Below are 16,295 nucleotides of genomic sequence, written 5' to 3' on the forward strand. Positions count from 1 at the left end.
TTTTTATTTTTATTTTTATTTTTATTTTTATTTTTATTTTTATTTTTATTTTTATTTTTATTTTTAAATAAAAAATAAAAATATTTAAGTTTTTTTATACATAGAAATAATATGACAAATAATTTGGGGATACATTATGTTACATTATAGACAGATAGTGTAGATAGAATTAATGTCTTTAAATTCATATGAACACTTTTTAAGACTACGTGTCATAACGTGTCAGGCTGGCCACAATAAAAGGCGTGCGGATTCTTTTTGTGTGGCATGTCGGCCATCTTTGTGGAATGGACGCTTTTACAGTACGAGTGATGGTGGAAAGGACTCCGAAGGTGTCGAGGTGTTTAAAACGTATATATACAAAAAATATATATTTTTTCACTGGTGTAGGTTTCTATATTTTCTTATAGATTTTGTCCATGGGGGGCGTGACTGTCAACAAATCAGCATCCAAAACTTGCAGCAATACGAAATCTTAAATAATCAGCAGCTCAAATGGATGACAGCTAGTTTTCATCCGTCTCGTGTGGCGCACACTTCCATATACGGTTTGAGTTTGAGTCAAATAAATGCCCCCCCACCCCCACCCCTCACTAGTCAGTCCCAGAAGCTGTCATACACGGCGTCCTCTGTGATTGGCTTTCATTTTATGCGTGTAAAAATGACAATTGACACATTTCCGAGCGCCACCGGAGACCGTGTGCGCGCATCCAGACGAGCAGATGTGCGGCTTCGAGACAAAAAAAAAAAAAAAAAACGACACAGAGGGCAATACCCAATGCCGCTTAGGTGGAGCTGACACAAACAAACAAGATTAATAAAAAAAAAAAAAAAAAGGCTTGCAGCAAAACAATGCAAAATGAAACCAGATTAATATTTAAATAGATCATTTGCAAGATTGGGATAATTAGCGAGTCATATTCATGTATTCACTTGAGGGGATATCAGAATGAAGCATGTCTACTTATTCAAATAGGATGCAACATGTCACCGGGTGCGTATATGCAAATGCACATATGCCGCTAATTACGCCGCCGCGCCTGTCACAGAGCCACACAGCGAAAAAAAAAAATGTTCAAAGTTGCCTGTGAACTGTTCAACCAGGCTGCTCAGGTCTAATTAAAACACGCTCGTCCCCGAGGTCTTATCAAAGCACCCTGGAAAATATGTACATTTCAAATGGAAGAAAAATTAGCTAAATAAAGGACTTTATTTCTGATGGATCCTCCATCCATGGTCCAAACCGCTGGGATTTGGGAATATTTTTGACCCGAGGCAAAAGGGACGGTTATTTTTGACGTCTCCTAAACGCGACGCCATCGGAATGGAGGTGTGTTTTGATGGTGGTTTATTATTTATTTCATTTTATTTTTAATGAGAGGTAAAGCTTTTGATTGCGTTTCTACCCCGGCGGGTTTTGTCTTCCGGCACGCTCTGATCTATACAAGATTTATCATTTTAATGAGAAATTACTAGATTCCTCACCTGCGGAGCTCGACGTTTGATTCTAACTGCGGAGGACATCGCTGTTGCTGTCGAGAAAAACAATACGAATGTATTCATGATTACGAGTGGACATGTTCATAGCATATGACTAAATAAAACCAAAAATAAGACAAAAATACTCACATTTAGCAGAAAGGGGGTAGGAGACGACGTCAACTTCATGCATTGCAACTTTTTGAACATTCTTAACTGCCATAATATGAGGAAAAAACGTAACCATAGGATAATAATACTAAATCAAACTGAAATAAACTACAATTACTCACTTTTAGGTGGTCAAAAACCAGAACTCACGTGGGAGAATGGCTGAATCTGCCCCAAATGTTACTATTAGGGGAAAAAACACAAATGTATTCATGATTACAAGTGGACATGTTCATAGCATACGCTCATATGACTAAATAAAACCAAAATTAAACAAAAATACTCATGTTTAGCGGAAAGGTGGTAGAAGACGGGGAGTCAACTTCATGCATCGCACCTTTTTGAACATTCTTAACTGCCATAATATGGGAAAAGAACGTAACCATAGGATAATAAGACTAAATAAAACTAAAATAAAATACAATTACTCACCTTTAGGCAGTCAAAAACCAGAAGTCACGTGGGAGAATGGCTGAATCTGCCCCAAATGTTACTATTAGGGGGAAAAAACACAAATGTATTCATGATTACAAGTGGACATGTTCATAGCATACGCTCGTATGACTAAATAAAACCAAAAATAAGACAAAAATACTCACATTTAGCGGAAAGGGGGTAGGAGACGGATTCAACTTTATGCATCGCAACTTTTTGAACATTCTTAACTGCCATAATATGGGGAAAAACATAACCATAGGATAATAAGACTAAATCAAACTAAAATAAACTACAATAAACTACAATTACTCACTTTTAGGTGGTCAAAAACCAGAAGTCATGTGGGAGAATGGCTGAATCTGCCCCAAATGTTACTATTAGGGGAAAAAACACAAATGTATTCATGATTACAAGTGGACATGTTCATAGCATACGATTGTATGACTAAATAAAACCAAAAATAAAACAAAAATACTCACATTTAGCAGAAAGGGGGTAGGAGGCGACGTCAACTTCATGCATCGCAACTTTTTGAACATTCTTAACTACCATAATATGGGGAAAAAACGTAACCATAGGATAATAATACTAAATCAAACTAAAATAAACTACAATTACTCACTTTTAGGTGGTCAAAAACCAGAAGTCACGTGGGAGAATGGCTGAATCTGCCCCAAATGTTACTATTAGGGGAAAAAACACAAATGTATTCATGATTACAAGTGGACATGTTCATAGCATACGCTCATATGACTAAATAAAACCAAAATTAAACAAAAATACTCATGTTTAGCGGAAAGGTGGTAGAAGACGGGGAGTCAACTTCATGCATCGCACCTTTTTGAACATTCTTAACTGCCATAATATAGGAAAAGAACGTAACCATAGGATAATAATACTAAATAAAACTAAAATAAAATACAATTACTCACTTTTAGGTGGTCAAAAACCAGAAGTCACGTGGGAGAATGGCTGAATCTGCCCCAAATGTTACTATTAGGGAAAAAAAACACAAATGTATTCATGATTACAAGTTGACATGTTCATAGGATACGCTCGTATGACTAAATAAAACCAAAAATAAAACAAAAAATACTCACGTTTAGCGGAAAGGTGGTAGAAGACAGGGAGTCAACTTCATGCATCACACCTTTTGGAAAAGAACCAAGGATAAGCGGTAGAAAATGACTGACTGACAGACTCAAAAATAAGACTGAATAAAACTAAAATAAAGCAACATTACTCATTCAAATCAAACACTGAGACGGGATTGCTTAAGCTGAATCAACATAATGTAACATGCCTTTTTTTTACATCAACAAATGTCATTCCAGCCTAAATAAGTTAATTACACTTGAATAAGACTAAATAAAACCAAAATAGAGTAAAACTACTTGCTGTGGTGGGTTCATGCATCACATTTTAACACCCGTAATTGTCATATAACAGTAAAAGGACATTAAATATTACATAAAGATTGTGTAAAAGTGAGATAAAATGAAATTGTTCACCTTCTTTTGGCATTGGAAAACAAATTTGACCACGACTTGGCAAACTAAAATGAGTCCCCGGTGTCAGAGGATATACTTGGAAGATACCAAGTGTATTTCTGTACCTGTCGGTTTTTAACAATGTCAAACTATTTGCCACAATAGAGATGAGTTCTATGTTTATCATCACATTTTTCCCCATTGCTACAAGTGGTAAACCGTGCAGTATAGCCGTCTTTCATGCATAACGGCTAGCTATGTGTTATTTCATGCTCAGGGCTAATATTATATAAGATGCTTAATGCATTTACAGCACAACATTTTTGGTTCTTTTCCATTTCATCTGTTTTTTTTTTTTTACTCAAGGTGTGTTTCAACATGTTCTGCAAAGCGCGATAAACATTTTCAGATGAGCCTCTCAGCCCAAAACCAAGCAATTTGAGTCATTCCTCTGAAAGCTGACAGGAGTAATACAATAATAAAAGCCGCAGTCAGAAATAATTGCCGCAAAGGACATTTTGTGTCTCACTCGTTTGCATTCAAAAATATATCAATTTGTGTTAACATAAATTTGCATTTGCTCACACAACACAAAAGGGCGGCGGGGCGAGGAGCTCGCCGTGCAGAGCTGTCCGTGAAGCCTCCCGGCTCGGGGAGAATAAATTGTATGCAGCTCAAATCAAAGTCGTGTTGCACACAGTAATCTTTCTCCATTAAGGATGTCACTTTTTTGCAATCGTTTTGCAATTGCCGCCTAATATCTTTTACCACTCCACTGGCGGGGTTTCTCTTTCTCACACACACACACACACACAGACACACACACACATGTGCACTCACTGTTTCATCAAACAGTGTGAAGGTATCCTGCTGAAGGACTCGCTCATGTGTGTCTTTCAAATAGGAGTTGAGAAAGGCCTTGATTAGGATAGGAAGTCATGTGTGGTAAATTCAGCCATTTTTAAATCACTGTCTCTATATATATATATATATATATATGTGTATTTGTGTGTGTGTGTGTGTGTGTGTGTGGCGTACACCTTCATAGCAGTCATAATTAACCAACATGTAGGTAAATAGCAATGAGAAATTAATTACACGCTTACAGTGACTCCCTTTCCACATGTTGGAGTGAACTTTGCTCCAATTTCCGGGTATAATAATTAAATCACCTCACTTTCTTGTGGTAAAATTTTCAGAAAAAAAACAATTTTTTTAATGTTATGTTGCACTATTTTATTAAACTTTAAATCAGGTTTTTATTTTTTTATTAATAAAAAAATAAAAAATTTAAATTATTAAAATATTATTTCATTTATTATTTATCATTTGAATTTTATTAAATTTATTTATTATAAATGGTATTATTAATTAATTATTTTATTTTTATTATTAATAAAAATATTAATAATATTAAAGAAAGAAAAACTAGCGTCATGATTTGAACGTAAAGGTGCTACACTGACACCTAGTGGTGATAATAGGCATTAATACGTTATGCAGTGTGTGTACATTCATTCATTCATTCATTCATTTTCTACTGCTGATCCTCACCAGGGTCGCTGGAGCCTATCCCAGCTGTCTTCAAGGCAAGAGGCGGGGTACACCCTGGACTGGTGGCCAGCCAATCACAGGGCACATATAGACAAACAACCATTCACACTCATTCATACCTATGGACAATTTGTAGTCGCTAACTAACCTAGCATGTTTTTGGAATGTGGGAGGAAACCGGAGTACCCGGAGAAAACACAACTCATGCACGGGGAGAACATGCAAACTCCACACAGAGATGGCCAAGGGTGGAATTGAACTCGGGTCCATAAGCTGTGAGGCCTGTGTGCTAACCACTTGTTCACCTGGTTTTGGTGCCATACTGACTTCTTAAGCAAGTTATGGATGTTCATCTTGTTGCATTTTACTCCATTGTTTACACTCGGGAGCAGCTGTTAGCTTTGAGCACCCCTTCACTTTTTGAAGCAATCAGAGATCCCCATGGAGATACAAAGGAGGAGAGGCTGCATAAAAGCAACCATGTTTACATGAAATTTGTGGGGATTGATCGAGTTCATATATTGTCCGACGGCGTGCGTCCAAGCTAACATAATCAAAGTACGGTACGTTAATTAGCGTTCAACAAATATCATAACATGGAACTAACATTTCGAGATGAGAAAAAAAAGGAAAGAATGAGTAGTTACTGGAGCCTGAAGATGTCTTGCGACTGCATTATCACATTATGGCCTATTGATGCGCCTGCCAATGAGGAAATTGCAGTCTCCGTCAGTCCTGTGATGGATTTCTGCCTGATTGCTCGACATGGAAAATGGACAATCCCGAGTGAAAGGCCCTTCCCTCTTTGATTGTCAGCTTCTGACAGTAGACGGATAATACTTTAGAAGAGGATGTTTTGGGTACGCAAGAGCAGGGGTTTCTCAATAGGCCACGCTCTGCAAAAATTGTACATTGCTGAGAATCGAACCCAGATCTTATAACTGTGTAGCCAAAATACTAACCCTTAGCCCACCGTTCTTAATTTGGTTCCCGACCACAATGGATTCCTTATAAATGGAATATATTCACAGTTAAAGCATAAAAACCTAAATATCTATTATTTTAACATAATTAGAGCCCTCTAAACACAATATAACACCCCTATAGTCACACTTACACTCATATTGCCCAATATATAAGCAAAAATAAGAATTGTGGTTGTTGTTGTATGTGTGTTCCGGAAGTTCAGAGTCCTGACCTTTGTTAGGCATTATTATGCTGTCAATCAAACCCGCAACCTCCTTTGAATGAGTCTTCTGAATGCCTTATATTTGTCAATTTAGCCAATTTTGATGCTTGAAATATTAATATATTTGCTAATAATACGTTGGTTGTATTCAATGTATGACAAACCTTAATGGAGCGAAGGCAAATTTAAAGGGCAAAGCGCGGAGGAATCACTGAGTACTTCAATTAATACCTTTTTGGAGTGTTAATTTTATCTTTATAAGCGCGTTTTTGTTCAAAAGTCTAAAGACTAAATAAAACTAAAATAAAGCAACATTATTCATTCAAAACAAACACTGAGACGGGATTACGTAAGCTGAATCAACATAATGTAACATGCCTTTTTTACATCAACAAACGTCATTCCAGCCTAAACAAGTTAATTACTCTAGAATAAGACTAAATAAAACTAAAATAGAGTAAAACTACTTGCTGTGGGGGATTCATGCATCACATTTTAACACCCGTAATTGTCATATAACAGTAAAAGGACATTAAATATTACATTAAGATTGTGTAAAAGTTGAATAAAATGAAATTTATTATATATATATATATATATATATATAATTTATTTAATTATTCGCCTTCTTTTGGCATTGGAAAACAAATTTGAGCACGACTTGGCAAATTGATGGATGACGCTGAAGACTCCTGACCGGCATGGCTATCAACCACCACTAAGGTAAATAGAGCTACGGCTAAATATTTAAGACTAAATAAAACTAAAATAGAGTAAAACTACTTGCTGTGGGGGGTTCATGCATCACATTTTAACACCCGTAATTGTCATATAACAGTAAAAGGACATTAAATATTACATTAAGATTGTGTAAAAGTTAAATAAAATGAAATTTATTTTATATATATATATATATAGAGGTAAATAGAGCTACAGCTAGACTAAATAAAACTAAAATAGAGTAAAACTACTTGCTGTGGGGGGTTCATGCATCACATTTTAACACCCGTAATTGTCATATAACAGTAAAAGGACATTAAATATTACATTAAGATTGTGTAAAAGTTAAATAAAATGAAATGTATTTATACATATATATATATATATATATATATATAAATAGAGCTACGGCGAAATATGTAAGACTAAATAAAACTAAAATAGAGTAAAACTACTTGCTGTGGGGGCTTCATGCATCATATTTTAACACCCGTAATTGTCATATAACAGTAAAAGGACATTAAATATTACATTAAGATTGTGTAAAAGTTAAATAAAATGAAATTTATTTTATATATATATATATATAGAGGTAAATAGAGCTACAGCTAGACTAAATAAAACTAAAATAGAGTAAAACTACTTGCTGTGGGGGGGTTCAGGCATCACATTTAAACACCCGTAATTGTCATAATATAACAGTAAAAGGACATTAAGTATTATCAACCACCACTAAGGTAAATAGAGCTACGGCTAAATATTTAAGACTAAATAAAACTAAAATAGAGTAAAACCACTTGCTGTGGGGGGTTCATGCATCACATTTTAACACCCGTAATTGTCATAATATAACAGTAAAAGGACATTAAAAATTGCCACAATGTATTCATTGGCCACGATAGAAATGAGTTCTATGTTTATCATCACATTTCTCCCCATTGCTATTGCCATTGAGTGGTACACCATGCATAACAGCTAGCTATGTGTAACTTCATGCTCAGTATTATTATATATTGTTATATATTATATTATTATATATATTATTGCGCAATATTATATAAGATGCTTAATGCATTTACGGCACAACGGATATTTTTGGTTCTTTTCCATTTCATCAGTTGCATGAGTAGCAATGTGTTTTTTCATGCATATTATTGCCTAAAAATGACAATATTCATACACAATGATTACTTACAAAAAAAAAACAGCCCCCCTCCCACCGCATGAAGCCATTTGCCATACATTTAGTGTTATTGACCGCGGCCCATAGGCTGTCATTTAAAGCAGTGGAGACACTGCAGGGTCCCTAATATTCTTCAGATTGAAGATGCCATGAAAACATTGCCCGAGTAAAAAAAAAAAAAAAAAAAAAAAAAAAAAAAAAAGGTAAACGTTTCTCTGATGCAGATGGAGCGCTCTCAAATCATGCCTCCCCGTATTCAGCACCTCCCTCCGAACTCCACCCCCTCCCCATCTCAATTGTGTCCCTCGCCTCCGGCAAATGGGAATCATTTGTTTGTGTGAACTTCCCATAACCTGCAGCGCGCCAGACACTTATCATTCAGAGTGGTGGGGCTCCTTCGTCCTTCTTCGTTATAATACCTCATTCCACACCCCCGCCGCCCCCCCCAACCTTCTGTAGCGCCTTTCAATATGTATTGTTTTCTATTTTTTTCTTTTTTAATAACTGATTTCTGCTTTCGTTGAAAATGGACGCCAACAAAGAAAAAAATCTGCTAAACTTCTATTTCCCAAATATCCAAAAAAATGGTCTTTTGTGCTACATTCGACAAAGTCTACAACATTGTAAAGTTTTCCCATAATGCATTTGGACGCTGCAATGACGTCAGCCTCCCCCTGTTAAACACAAGCAGCATTGAGGGCTGATGCTAAAATAGCTGATGTTTGTTATTTCAAAGTCATATTAGTACAAGTAAGAGGCTGCACAGCGGTTGAGTGGTTAGAGCGCAGACCTCACAGCTAGGAGACCAGGGTTCAATTCCACACTCGGCCATCTCTGTGTGGAGTTTGCATGTCGTGCATGCGTGGGTTTTCTCCGGCTTCCTCCCACATTCCAAAAACATGCTAGGTTAATTAGCGACTCCCAATTGTCCATAGGTATGAATGTGAGTGTGAATGGTTGTTTGTCTATATGTGCCCTGTGATTGGCTGCCGACCAGTCCAGAGTGTACCCCGCCTCTCGTCTGAAGACAGCTGGGATAGGCTCCAGCACTCCCCCCGGTAAAAAAAAATGAATGAATGGTACAAGTAATGTATATTAAGTATTATTGAGTGTTAGGTTGCTGTGTGATGAGTTTAATGTTTGTAAGATGAAACAGTGAGTCTGCAAGTGGATTTCAAAGCTTATGATTGGCTCCTATGATTATGATAGGCTGCTATAATATGCTATTTTATGACTTGGACACACGCAGTTCCTGTTTTATTGTCTTATATAATATTCTCAAAATATTATGATTTTATTCCCATAATATTTGGACTTTTTCCCACAATATTCTAACTTATCATCAATCTTATTTTCTAAAAATTAATACTTTATTTTATTTTCTTTCTGGTAATATTATGTCATCATAAAAAAATATAATAATATTTTAACTTTACGGTTCTAAAATGACATTATTTTTCCTCATAATATTTCAAGTATATTCTCATACAATTGCCTTTTTTTGTAATATTTTTACTTTATTCTGGATTCCTAATAATATAAAGTTAAGAAGAAGACTGAAGCATCAAAAGATTAATGTTTTTTGATTTGAGAAGTATCAATATTTCAGTATTGATCCAAACGCACCACATTACAGTTGTGCAATACGATGTAAACAAATAATAAAGGAGTGTAAAGGTAACTATAGGGGTGTTATTTTATGTCTACAGGGCTCTAACAGTGTTTAAAGGTCATAAACAAGTTTTCTATGCTTCGGTCCATTCATATTATACATTTTATGACGGACATGTTTATTAAATTGACCCATGTTTTCTAATAAACAATAAGACTGAGCAAAAATACACACGTGACGTTAATAAGGAATTAGTTTAAGCTCCTTGAGCAGTGCAGTTGTATTGAAGCTTTAGCATTAGCTTATATTCGTCATCCCATATTTCACGTCATTAACTAAATTAATTAATGAAACGCACACATAAGTACTTTCCAAAAACACCCCGCAACATTCAGTGACACCATCATGAGTGGAAATGATCGACATGGAGGAAGAAATACCTGAAAAGGACGCAAACTTTCCCCGAACCGAGCCACGGCGTCACTGAACCGGAAGCGAAGTGTCCCCAGTATAGCGCCATATGCGACCCCTGCCGGAGACCTCCGGTACTACAACAACTTGTACTATTGCTGATGCTGTGTTTGCAGAGCAAAAAAAAAAAAGGAAATTTCGAAATTTGCAAGACTAAGATCAGACATTTGTGAGAATAAAGTTGTACATTTAAGAAAAAATATTTTATTCTCGGATATGTATGAAAATAAATACAATTTATGACTTTATTCTTCTAATATTACAACTTTATTCCCATAAATTTAACTGAATATATTTGTAAAAGAAAAGTTGGACATTTATGAGAAAAAAAGTAGTAAATTTACACGAAACAAATCTGAATTTAACTTTGCCCAGCACCAACGATCACATAAGTAATTTTCTTATTATAATAATTCAAATATATAATTAAAATTATTGGACATTTCAAGAATAAAGTTGTAAAATAACAAAAATAAAGTTGTACATTTATGAGAAAAAACAATTATTATTAAATTTATTTATTCATTATTTATTTTTATTTATTATTAATCTAAAATTTACAAAATCTTTTCTTAATTTCCAAGAATAAAGTTGTAAATTTACAATCCCTCATTTTCTTATTAGAATAATTCAAATAATTATTAAAATTATCGGACATTTCAAGAATAAAGTTGTAAAATAACAAGAATAAAGTTACGACAAAAAAGTTGTTAAGTCATACAAGAAAAAGGCGTACATTTACGAGAAAAAATTAGTAATATGTATATCGTTTTTCTATACTCTAAATATACATTCATAAATTCATAAATAAGGAAAGGTATTCACCTATTGTTGGTTGTACAGCAGAGAAAAAAAAGGGAAATCAGATATAATATAATTATTTTATTTTATTTTATTTTATTTTATTTTATTTTATTTTATTTTATTTTATTTTATTTTATTTTATTTTATTTTATTTTATTTTAATTTAATTTTAATTTAATTTAATTTAATTTAATTTAATTTAATTTAATTTAATTTAATTTAATTTAATTTAATTTAATTTAATTTAATTTAATTTAATTTAATTTAATTTAATTTAATTTAATTTGAATAATTCAAATATATGATTAAAATTATCAGACATTTCAATAATAAAGTTGTAAAATAACAAGAATAAAGTTGTACATTTACGAGAAAAAAATTGTAATATTAATTTATTATTTATTATTTATTATTTATTATTTATTATTTATTATTTATTATTTATTATTTATTATTTATTATTTATTATTTATTATTTATTATTTATTATTTATTATTTATTATTTATTATTTATTATTTATTATTTATTATTTATTTTTCATTTTTCATTTTTCATTTTTCATTTTTCATTTTTCATTTTTCATTTTTTTTTTGTATTTTTTTTTTTTATTTTTTTATTTATTTTTATTTTTTTATTTTTTTTTTTTATTTATTTTTTTTTTTTATTTTTTATTTTTTTTTTTTATTTATTTTTTTATTATTATTATTTATTATTTATGTACATTTTACGACATTTTTCCTTACTTTCCAAGAATAAAATTGTAAATTTACAAGAAAAAAAATCGCACATTTACAAGAAAGAAGTTGTGAATTTTGTAGGAAAAAAAGTCAGGAATATACAGTCGGAATATTACTTTTACTGGGATGTGAAAAAAAAACTCCTTCGCTAAAGGTAAAAGGTCACCCAGTCGTCCTGGTATTTTATATTTATATTATATATATTATATATTATATATATTTATATTGGTTCTGGAAAAATGAAGACCAATTTTCCTTAATTATTTCCTCTCATAATCCGGTGCGGCGTTCCTTATGCTCCAATCTCCTTCCATATGTAATCTCAGGGAGTTTTCATTACCACTCATCTTATCATCCACACTGTGGATCTCCTTTGTCCACTTATTTATTTTTTTTTTATATATGCCTTTATTCTGACAAGTCAGTATTCTGGAAAGCCGGGAGCGTTCCACCCCCTTTTTCATTTCCCTAATGTTCCCGTGCCGTATGCACCTTCCTAACCTCTAATTTCATTTCCCTAACCTGGTCGCCATCATCATGATGATGTACAGCCCACTCCCATTCCCACTCGCTTCGGTGTTTTTTTTTATCTGTGGAAATGTGAATATTTGTAGAAATAATAAAAGAGAAAAAGGAAGGAAAAAAAATGGCGACGGAAGGCCGAGGTGAATTTTCCTGGTTTTAATCCCTCATTTATGTGAAGTCGGCTTTGGAAAAATGAAGCTGTCACTGTGTTTTTTTTACTTCCTTTCACTGCAGAGAGGCGGGAATTCATTCCACTTCGTCTCGGGATATGTCGGAGAGGAATTATGGGTAAATGTACCATTTCTCTGACATGTGCCGTTCATTTCAGACCAATATTCCTCTCTCATTGTATGATTTTACTCATTTTTTACATTTAATGCTTATTTATAGGGGTCAAAATTGGGATTTGAGCCAAATGGAGATTCAAACTCGCGCTCTTCTGACTGTGAGGCCAACACCGTGCAACCTGGGCTGAGTAAGACTTTCCTAAAAATGTGTTTAAAGATGTTTAGGTCATGTCTATCAAGACTTGTGATGGAGCATTGCATTCATAACAGCAGCTTTAGGTCACGTGGAACATAGGCTTACACTGCCATCTAGTGGTTGGAACAGGAATAGTCGCTGTTTGATTGCAGCTAGGGAAATTACTGTTAATATTACTTCTATTGTAGCGATGTAGAATAACAATAATCATTAAAAAAATTAATATACTGAAGAAAAAAAAATAATATACTGTACTGTTCATTAATCAACTGCAGCTTTTTGGACATAAAATTAATAATAATAATACAAATAAATTACATTATTTTTAATAATCCCTTTTAATAATTATTTTGCAGAAATTCACCTATCATGGTTGAACAACAGAGCAAAAAAATATAGAAAATTTCGAAAAATTGCAAGACTAAAATCAGACATTTAAGAGGGAAAAAGCTGTATATGTACAATAAAAATCATAAATATTTTTTTTTTAATTGTAAATTTCCAAGAAAAAAATTGTAATATTACCAAAGTCCAAGGCCAAAAGTCTCGTAAATGTACGATTTATTTTTCTCATATATTTACAAGGATAAAGTCATGAATTTAGTTTATTCTTATAAATTTAAGAGGAAAAAACTGGACATTTGTGACACAAAAATATGTACATTTTTTAGAAAAAAAAATTGTAATTTTCCAAGAAAAATTTTTTAATATTACCAAAGTCCAAGGCCGAAAGTCTCGTAAATGTACGTTTTATTTTTCTCATATATTTACAAGAATAAAGACATAAAATTACTTTATTCTTATAAATTTAAAAGGGAAAAAGCTGTATATGTACAATAAAAAAATCATAAATTTTTTAGAAAAAAAATTGTACATTTCCAAGAAAAAAATGTTAATATTACCAATGTCCAAGGCCGAAAGTCTCGTAAATGTACGACTTATTTTTCTCATATATTTACAAGAATAAAGACATAAAATTACTTTATTCTTATAAATTTAAGAGGGAAAAAGCTGTATATGTACAATAAAAAAATCATACATTTTTTAGAAAAAAATTTGTAAATTTCCAAGAATTTTTTTTAAATATTACCGTAGTCTGAGGCCAAAAGTCTTGTAAATTTACGATTTATTTTTGTCATATATTTACAAAAATAAAGACATAAAATAACTTTATTCTTATAAATTTAAGAGGGAAAAAGCTGTAAATGTACAATAAAAAAATCATAAATTTTTTAGAAAAATAATTTTAAATTTCCAAGAATTTTTTTTTTAATATTACCGTAGTCCAAGGCCAAAAGTCTTGTAAATGTACAATTTATTTTTGTCATATATTTACAAGAATAAAGACATAAAATTACTTTATTCTTATAAATTTAAAAGGGAAAAAGCTGTATATGTACAATAAAAAATCATACATTTTTTAGAAAAAAAATTGTAAATTTCCAAGAATTTTTTTTTAATATTACCGTAGTCCGAGGCCAAAAGTCTCGTAAATGTACGATTTATTTTTGTCATATATTTACAAGAATAAAGACATAAAATTACTTTATTCTTATAAATTTAAGAGGGAAAAAGCTGTATATGTACAATAAAAAAATCATAATTTTTTTAGAAAAAAAATTGTAAATTTCCCAAAAAAAATTTTTATATTACCGTAGTCCGAGGCCAAAAGTCTCGTAAATGTACGATTTATTTTTGTCATATATTTACAAGGTCAATTTCCAAGAATAAAGTTGCAAATTGCGAGAAAAAAAATAGTAATTTTACAAGACAAAAAGTCGTTACTAAAACTTTCGTTATAATAATTACTAAAAATTCACAAATAATTCTTGTAATATTCTCATAATATTACTACTTTTTTTCTCATAAATTCACAACTTTATTCTCACAATTTTGTACCAACGCAACCAAATTCTCAGGTAATGAGGTAACGCTAACATTCCCGTGTTCCTCCATGCCTAAATCTCCTTTCTGAGACGTGCGCGGCGGCCATGATGGCGGCGTGTAATGGCGTGCTGTCAGGGAGAGTCTCTCAGATGAGATATGTGACCGGCATGCTAAGACGTAGTTTTATCCGAGGTGTAAGAGAGCGACGAGGCCCCCATGTCTCTGATTAAAGTTCCTGTGGGTACACACTCGTCCAAAAAACACGGCGTGTGTGCGCCTCATAAATAAATAGCAGGCAGGAAGAAGCGTGTGCGCACGTACGCCGCATACACATTACACACGCCATCCCGTGGCGGTTTTGCTGTTGTTTTGACCTCAACCGGGGCGGCGTGTCTATTATGGACTTGATAGGAGGATTTGGCCGATGTTGATTCTAGACCGCCATAAATAACCTGAGTGTTTTCGCCGAGTCGCACGACAATATACAGACGATGAAAACGCTCGCCTTTGTCCCACGGCGCCGCCAACACGCTCTAACCGTGTGATTGCGCCGGGATAAACACGTATAAACACGGAATGTTTTACATCACAAATAAAAGATGACGGAAAGCAGCCTCATCCAGCTGTGAGCTTTCGATAGAATTCCGTGGAAGCGTGAGAGGGAATGATGACTTCCTCGGACATCGATATACGCGTTTCAATGTAGTATTACTTCCTGTGGGTATCAAATAGGAAACATATTACAGTGTAAAGTAAATAGTAAACTGAGCAGAATATCACATAGGAAAGTTGGGATTTATACGTACAGAGTGAGTCTGAGCTTTTTTTACTGTCACTCACGCAGAAGAGACTTGGTCTGCTTTTTTACTTTTTTAAATAATTTTTTTTATAAATGTTAATAAATTTTATATTTATCAAATTATGTAAATTTATAGATTTTTTTAAATAAATTTTTTATAAATTAAAAAAAATTGTAAGTTTATACATTTTTATAAATACAAAATATTTTTGTATTTTACGGCCTTCTATGAAAATTAATAATTTTTTTATAAATGTTTATAAATTTTATATTTATTAAATTTTGTAAATTTATAGATTTTTTTTATAAATTCTTTATAAATTTTTATAAAAAAATTGTAAATTTATAAATTTTTATAAATACAAAATATTTTTGTATTTTACCACCTTCTAGGAATTTAATCAAACCAAACAAAAAAGTTTTTAAAAAATGGAAAAATCTGCAATGATTTGATGTCAAAATATTGAGAAAAAAGTTGCAAACTAACTATAAAGTTATAATTTTTTTTTTAAATTATGTAATTTCAGGAAAAATAATGCAATTTTAGTTGAAATATTAAAGAAAAATTACATTTTTTAAAATATATATCACAAGAAACAAACAAAGCGACAAATAAAGTTGTCATTTTTGGATTTTGGATTAGTGTTTCAATAATATGTATACGTACAGAGTGAGTCGGAGCTTTTCTTCCTGTCACTCACGCATGAGAGCCGTGGACTGCTTTTTTACTTTTTTTCCCGGGAATTCATTA

The 16,295-nt window shown here is 32.5% G+C and overlaps 1 long non-coding RNA gene across 1 annotated transcript; it reads right to left on the bottom strand.

Annotated features, from left to right (window-relative positions):
• Window positions 1–2,589: 2,589 nt before the first annotated feature.
• Window positions 2,590–3,158, bottom strand: LOC131109112 (uncharacterized). The gene is made up of 3 exons (XR_013627357.1): window positions 3,021–3,158; window positions 2,711–2,771; window positions 2,590–2,633 (listed from the first exon to the last, which is right to left on the bottom strand). It is a non-coding gene; the product is annotated as an uncharacterized LOC131109112 (long non-coding RNA).
• Between the last annotated feature and the right edge of the window lie 13,137 nt (window positions 3,159–16,295).

This window comes from Doryrhamphus excisus, linkage group LG5, assembly GCF_037039965.1.
Source record: "Doryrhamphus excisus strain RoL-2023G ecotype Guam linkage group LG5, RoL_Dexc_Guam_v1.1, whole genome shotgun sequence".
NCBI lineage: Eukaryota > Metazoa > Chordata > Actinopteri > Syngnathiformes > Syngnathidae > Doryrhamphus > Doryrhamphus excisus.